Source organism: Neophocaena asiaeorientalis, unplaced genomic scaffold (assembly GCF_003031525.2).
Source record: "Neophocaena asiaeorientalis asiaeorientalis breed wild unplaced genomic scaffold, Neophocaena_asiaeorientalis_V1.1 scaffold327, whole genome shotgun sequence".
Lineage (NCBI taxonomy): Eukaryota > Metazoa > Chordata > Mammalia > Artiodactyla > Phocoenidae > Neophocaena > Neophocaena asiaeorientalis.
The window spans coordinates 8,141,683-8,147,776 of record NW_020174560.1 but is presented as its reverse complement, the minus strand read 5'-3'; positions in this window follow the sequence as shown (position 1 = coordinate 8,147,776).

The following is a 6,094-nucleotide window of genomic DNA, read 5'->3' as shown; positions in this document are numbered from 1 at the left end:
AGCATGTGGGATCCTCCCAGACCGGGGCACGAACCCGCGTCCCCTGCATCGGCAGGCAGACTCTCAACCACTGCGCCACCAGGGAAGCCCCCTATGTTTTTTAAAGTAAACTTTTTATTATGTATAACACAAAGTGAATACACCTCTCTTTATGTTGTCTCCCAGTCACTACCCACCATCAGGAGTAACCATTATCCAGATTTTTTACCGCCACAGATGAGTTTTGCCTATTTTTGGACTATGTATAGCGGGAAACACACTCTTTTGTGTCTGACTTTCTTTGCTCAACATTAAGTCTGTGAAACTCATCCATATTGTTTCGTGTGCCAATAATGTGTTCATTCTCATTGCTTTATAATATTTCACTGTATGAATGTACCATAACTTATTTATCTGTTCTACTGCTGAGAGACATTGGGTTGCTTCCAGTTTGGGGCCATAAGGAACAGTGTTCCTGGGCACATTTGAAAGTTTCTCCAGAGTATAAACCCAGAAATGGACACTGGGTTATGACATATGCAGGGTTCAGCCTCACTAATTAATGCCAACCTGTTTTCTAAGATGTTGTCCCCATTTGCTCTCCCATCTGCAGTATATGAAAGTTCCTGTTGTCCCAAAGGGGCCAAATTGCCTTTTCAGTGTGGTACAACCGTGGGACCTAGCAGGGCCAGGCATACCCTCACAGTGCCAACCCTTTGAGTGATGCTTCAGCCACAGCCAGTTCTCCTGTTTACTTGCTCCCTACAAGTAAGGGTAAAGGATTCAGATTAACCCTAGGTCCCTGATCACATGCTCTGTTACCCTGGGAATATTGGCCTGGGGTAGTGAATTTAATAACATAATCATTCCTGAATTCATTGAGCGTCCATAGGATATTTTGTTCTTAACTGAACACTAGTGGAAATGGAGAGGGGCCCAGAGAGAAAGGGGAAAGTAATATTTTCAGCATGCCTACTATGTTCCAAGTTTTGTATTAGAAACTTTACATTTTGGTTATAACATTTAATCCAGAACACAACCTTACAAGGTATGTGTTCTACCTCAGTTTTATAGACAAGGAAACTGAGGCTCAGAAAGGAGGTCATTTGCTCAAAGTCCCGGAGCTGATTAGTGACAGAGTCAGGATTTAAAGCCTGGTTTACTTGATTAAAGAACTCAGCTCTTTACAGTGCAGAACACAGAGAAGGCTGTGTCCCTGCTTCTCTGTTGGCTAAGATTGCCAATACCAAGAACCAGTTCTTCTCAGGTCTGCTTGCCTGTATTCACTCCCAGAACTATGCTAGTCAATTGATATGGCCATCTCATTCATTGATTTAAACTACATTTTATTTTCATTCATTTTGGTTTCCTTTATCCTCTTTCTTCCTTTTTGGGTTTTTTTTTTTTTGCGGTACGCGGGACTCTCACTGTTGTGGCCCCTCCCGTTGCGGAGCACAGGGTCCGGACGCGCAGGCTCAGTGGCCATGGCTCACGGGCCTAGCCGCTCTGCGGCACATGGGATCTTCCCGGACCGGGGCACGAACCCGTGTCCCCTGCATCGGCAGGCAGACTCAACCACTGCGCCACCAGGGAAGCCCTGGAATTGGCATTCTTGGTACCTTAATTCCCTCATTTCTTCTTGGAGGAGAAAAAAACTATAAATATCATATTTTTCTATAGAAATGGTGTTGTCATTTGGGGGTGGAGGTGGATTCTTGTCCAAGAACTTGACATATGTCAGAGATAAGACCTGTTATTTGTCATCAAAATAAACGTATAGCTGTAAATGTCCCATAGCCATTTAATTTATTTTTATTTTTATTTTTTTTGCGGTACGCGGGACTCTCACTGTTGTGGACCCTCCCGTTGCGGAGCACAGGGTCCGGACGCGCAGGCTCAGTGGCCATGGCTCACGGGCCTAGCCACTCTGCGGCACATGGGATCTTCCCGGACCGGGGCACGAACCCGTGTCCCCTGCATCGGCAGGCGGACTCTCAACCACTGTGCCACCAGGGAAGACCCCTTTTCGTTTTCATTAAGAAGTTTGGGCACATCAGCTCAGTCGTTCCACTGATAGACAAGACTTGTGTTGCTCGTTCTACTTGCTGGTCTAGTATGTTAACCAGAGGTGAGATTTAAAAAGACAGGGATGGGGCTTCCCTGGTGGTGCAGTGATTAAGAGTCCATCTTCCAATGCGGGGGACATGGGTTTGAGCCCTCGTCCGGGAGGATCCCACATGCCGTGGAGCAGCTAAGCCCGTGGGCCACAAGTACTGAGCCTGTGAGCCACAACTACTGAGCCCACATGCCACAACTGCTGAGGCCCACACGCCTGGAACCTGTGCTCTGTAGCGGGAGAGGCCACCGTGGTGAGAGACCCGTGCACTGTGGCGAGGAGTGGCCCCCACTCGCCGCAACTGGAGGGAGCCCGTGCACAGAAATGAAGACCCAATGCAGCCAAGAATAAAAACAAATACATAAATTTATTTTAAAAAATAATAAAAATAAAAAGACAGGATGGGGTCTTCCTTGGCGGTCCAGTAGTTAAGACTCTGCGATCCCTGGTTGGGGAGCTAAGATCCCCCATGCTGTGTAGCCAAAAATAAATAAATAATAAATAATATAAAAACCTGTCTTTAAAAAAAAAAAGACACTGAAATCTTCTGGCACAAGTTATGATACAGGGAAACTTTAAGACTGAAGGGATGAAAAGGATAAAAGGAAGTTGAGCAATGGCTCAGTTTTCCTTTAAAGGCTCTACAAAAATTATTAGTGTATTTTATTATTTACTGTGTTTCATATATAATAATAGTAGTGGAGGGTGAAGATGTTTGTTTGGGGTAGACAGGTGAGAAAGGAGGAGGAGAGGTAGCAGGAGAAATGCAGCAGGAGAAAGCTGGGTCAGACACGGGAGAAATGGAGACGCTGGGGAAGCTGAAGAGAAGGTGAGGCAGGAGCAGGGAGTAAGCTCACCGGGAGCGCTCTCACGGGCCTGCAGGAGAGTGAGGTCAGAGATGAGAAGGTTTAAAGCTGATCAATATAAAGTGTTAGGGGCTTCCCTGGTGGCGCAGTGGTTGAGAGTCCACCTGCCGATGCTGGGGGATACGGGTTGGTGCCCCGGTCCGGGAGGATCCCACGTACCGTGGAGCAGCTGGGCCCGTGACCCATGGCCGCTGAGCCTGCGTGTCCGGAGCCTGTGCTCCACAACGGGAGAGGCCATGGAAGTGAGAGGCTCGCATACCGTAAAAAAAAAAAAAAAAAAAATGTTAGAATCCCAGGATCGGGCAAGATCTCAACAAGTTATTTTCCCTGCCTTCAGATAAAGGTCCCCTTATACTTTCTTTAGGTATTTAGTTATGAAGTGTATAGGACTTAGAAAGGGCTTTTTTTAAAAAAAAAAGATGCTGGAGGTGTCATGTAAGAGGCAGCTAGGCTTTGGTGACTGCCAATTATGGATAGCACAGATAGGGACTGGAAGTGTCTGGGATTGGATAATAAGGAGGGAGGGAGAGCTGATATGCCTTGTGAGAACCCAAGTGTCCATGTGAAAACATCGTGGGGAGTCTCCACTGGGAACACTGTCCTTCGTTGTGTAATCCTACCTTTCATCATCAGGACCAGACTTACAAGGTGGCCTCCCTGAGGACATTTTCTGACCTTATGGTGTGAAGTTCCCTCAGGCTTTTAACCCTGGACAAACCTGAACGGTTGACTAGAGCAAAGGAACGTAGTGTTCTGATAAGGCCTTAGTGTCTTCTTTTTCTTCTGTCTCACAACTGGAGCCTCAATTCTGCTCAAGGCACTGACTTTCTTGATGAAGTCTGTCCGTCTGTAAAGCAGCTAAGTATCCTACTGGAGGTTTTGCCTCCCAGAAGTGACCTGAAGATGGACAAGCAGACATCAGGAGCAGAGTGGCCTCTCAGGTACAGAGCCAGCCTTTATTTTAGTCAATGAAGCCCGTACGAATATCTCTACCTAGCTATGGAGGGGGACTACCAAACTGTAAGACATGCTCTCTGCCTTTAAGATTAAAATTCAGCTGGAGAGCTAAAACCAACATAGACACAAAAAATTTTAGCCTAATGCTGAACCACGTGGTGGTGACCAGATTGCTAGAGGAATTCAGAGGAAGGATAAATCAGTAGGAGCTGGACATGTAAAAGAGATCTTCTTAGAGAAAATGGGCTCCTAAGGACTAGAAAAATTCAGAAAATTAGGAAGGGGGAAGGATAAGTTTGCCAGCATAAGCAAAGGTAAAAGTAAGCATGGCAAGAGCTGGAAGCCGGATAAGAGTATATGTTCTATATTGGGGACCAGTGGGAAATAACATCCCAGTGTATCCCCTATCCTCTGTCCTAAAGGTCCATCACTGACATTGCCACTTAAGGAATTTGGAACCATGGCCAGAGAGCCACCAGGACAGGGTGCTCTTCATGGGTCCATTTTCTATTCGGGCACTTTCTTTCCTCCTTTGGTTCAACTTTGGCCTGACCTGACAGACTTTCCTGTCCAGGAAGTACAGGTGTGTAGGACACATTGCTGTTTATCAGAGACATGTGGTAGCAAAGAGGGGGACAATAATGGTAAATCCTAAACTGTTGTTCTTAACTCCAGGGTGAATAATTACTGCTTTAAAAAAAAGTCTACAGTGGGGCTGGGAATCTGTATTTTTAACAAGCACCTACTGATTCTGTTTCAAGATGGTCTGTGGAACATACTTTGAGAAACACTACCATAAACTAAAGTAGAATTGACAATGAAGTGCTAAAATATCCCAGACAATGACACACATGCTGTTATGTATTTCTGGGCTTACTCAGATTTGAGAATTTATTCTCTCCTATCTATGGCTCTTATAAAACTTACATGGTTATCATTTAAGGAGTAAGATCTAGACGCTCTGTTTTGGTGTTTGGTTTTGTCTTCCCAACTAGATTGGGATCATCTTAAAGACAGGGATGCCCTCAGGCCTTTCTTATTTTCCCTGTAGTAGGGTGAGAGACCATCTTTTTTTTTAAAATTAATTAATTAATTTATTTATTTTGGGTGTGCCAGGTCTTAGTTGCGGCATGCGGGATCTTTTAGTTGTGTCATGCAGACTCTTAGTTGTGGCATGCATGGGGGATCTTGTTCCCCGACCAGGGATAGAACCTGGGCCCCCTGCATTAGGAATGCCGAGTCTTACCCACTGGACCACCAGGGAAGTCCCGAGAGACCATCTTTAAGGTTGGAAGGTAGCTAGAATTCTTAGGAAAAAATCCCTGATAACTTTAACCTTCTTGAAAAACCTGAAGGCCATTTGATATTTGGGAACTTTTATTAGTTTTCTAGGGCTGCCGTAATGGAGTATTACAGACTGGATGGCTTAAACAATAGAAGTTAATTTCTTCACAATTCTAGAGGCTGTAAGTCCAAGATTGTGTCAGCAGAGTTGGTTTCTTCTCAGGCTTCTCTCTTTGGCTTGTAGATGGCCATCTTCTCCAGCAAAACACCCACACTGTGGTAAGTGCTTCATCAACTGTGATTCACAGATGGTCTTCCCTGTATGTGTGTCTGTGTCCTAATCTCCTCTTCTTATAAGGACACTAGTCATTTGGAATTAGGACCCACCTAATGACCTCACTTTAATTCAATTTCCTCTTTAAAGAAAGAGCCTATCTCCAAATATACTCACATTCTGAGGTGCTGGGGGTTGGGACTTGGACATAGAAATTTTAGAACACAATTCAGCCTAGAACACAATTCAGCCCATTACAGCCTCTAGTTTCAGCATCTCGAAATGTGCCACTCACTCCCTTCTGTCACACCTGTTAGTCTTGTTTAAAGTTCTCTCCACCCTTTAGCTTTCCTCCTCCACTTTTTACACACATAAGCTTGTGTAGCAAGTACCCATGGAACAGCTCTAAAGAGCCTGTAGTAGATAGAGACAGGCAGGTTGTGGCATGCACCAAACAGCACAACACTTAGGAGGTGTTAAAATTCCAGGTGTACTGTCTTAGAGACATACCTCTCTGCCCAGTTGTCTTACCGTTTGATGACAATAATTAGATTATTATATCATATGTAAGTGGTGTATCCTAACTCATTCTTCATTTTCTTTCACGGCAGCTCATTC